Source organism: Photinus pyralis, unplaced genomic scaffold (assembly GCF_008802855.1).
Source record: "Photinus pyralis isolate 1611_PpyrPB1 unplaced genomic scaffold, Ppyr1.3 Ppyr1.4_LG6, whole genome shotgun sequence".
NCBI classification, from domain to species: Eukaryota; Metazoa; Arthropoda; class Insecta; order Coleoptera; family Lampyridae; genus Photinus; species Photinus pyralis.
Genome location: NW_022170663.1, coordinates 26102793 through 26104479, shown reverse-complemented (window position 1 = coordinate 26104479; position 1687 = coordinate 26102793).

Here is a 1687-nt window from a genome sequence, read left to right as displayed (position 1 = left end):
TAATGTCCTCCCTTAGAAACTGCAACTGTAGAAAAAGTACCAATGTGTCAGTTTCTCCGTGATTTAGTTCAATTTCATTTCAATCTTAGGCATTTTCCTCATGTTGAAAAGAAGCTCAAATCTCACAGGAGATCCGGTATATTAATTATGTGCTACACTTGAGATAATCGAGGGACATTACTTCTGACCAAAACCGACGTAGTTAAAATGTTTCTTATACACTCACTTTCGTTGAGAAAAACGGGCCAAAGCATTTGATGACCACATGCACTTTAACCAAGGCCTGTCAAAATTCTTATTAAACCACCACCACCATTAGTTGGAAAATGACCAATCGGCATTCGTTCGGGTACTGCCTCGATTTCGTGAGGACCCGTGGGTAGGAAAACAAAAGGTTGTTTTTATTTAGAAAATAACCTTGGGTAGGAAATTAGTTTAAAAAGTCTAAAGGGGGACCCAGGCTACTTGCTGCTCGTGTAATGATTTATTGCTCCATTCCCAGTTTCGTTTACGTTACAGTTTCACGGTAGAACCCTTTACCTACGAGTGCCAAACGCTCTTGGATTACTTCAACATCATGCCGGGCTTGCGAGGCGGACATTTTTCCACCCAAACCCTTATCAGAAATATTGGCACGGGAGATTTTTTTAAGCTTGTTTCTAGCTGATTGCGAGATTTGAGCTCACTCGCTTCGTTCAAGGTAAGCGTTTGTTTCTCTTAGGTTGTTCATTATTTATTTACTTCGACTTGGACCCAAACAGGATTGTGGAGAACCGTTGCTAGATTAAGTATAATCGATCATTATTGAATCAGGGGATTTATTCATTTGGGGAATAATTGTGAGTTTTATTTGAAGTTTTACGTAAACGTTTGGAAATGCATACAGGAGAATATTTTGTATTATTTTGGGAAAATTTAATTTGAATTCATTTAAACAAAGTTTTGATGGTTGTTAAGGGAAAGTTAAATCAACATTTCCTTAGCCAACTTTATTATTACTTCCGTCTTATCTTCTCAGTGTCATACTGGAATAGTTAAGGTAGAAGATGGAGGACACTGAACCGTATGGTAAGTTGCAAAAGAAGACTCGCTGTGGGAAATCGCTAGTATCAATAAACATAAAAAATACGCAAAACTGAAATTGTACATGGACATCACCGAGTAAATATGAATAAAAATACATTGTAGGAAAAGGTACTTAATTTATTTAAATATTTATACGAGGGAAAATTAAAGTATGGAAAGCTACAATTCAGATAATCTATTTTCCGTATTTCATTAGTAGAATGGATTTCATTTTTGCAGCTCAAAATAAAAGAATAATTTACACGAAGTAACAAAAATGAATCACATTGGCGCAAAGAAAATAGTGCATATTTTGCATTTTTGGGGTTTTTGTGCATATTTAAGATAGATTAGCATTTTATTAACTTTTTTAACCATTTTATTACAAAACAAGCTTCCAGGGGTAGTAATTGCAACAATTATATTTTTATTTATAAATTATAAAGATGAACGAATAATAAATCAAATAAACTAAAAATTATAAAATAGAAACGGAACAAAAGAAAACAATAAAAATAGAATAAGAAAAAAAGAATAAAAAAATAAATGAAATACAAAAAAAATATGGCGCCCAAGTTTGTCAAATTATAAAACGTCAGCGGTGTTCAATTCAGCATTAATT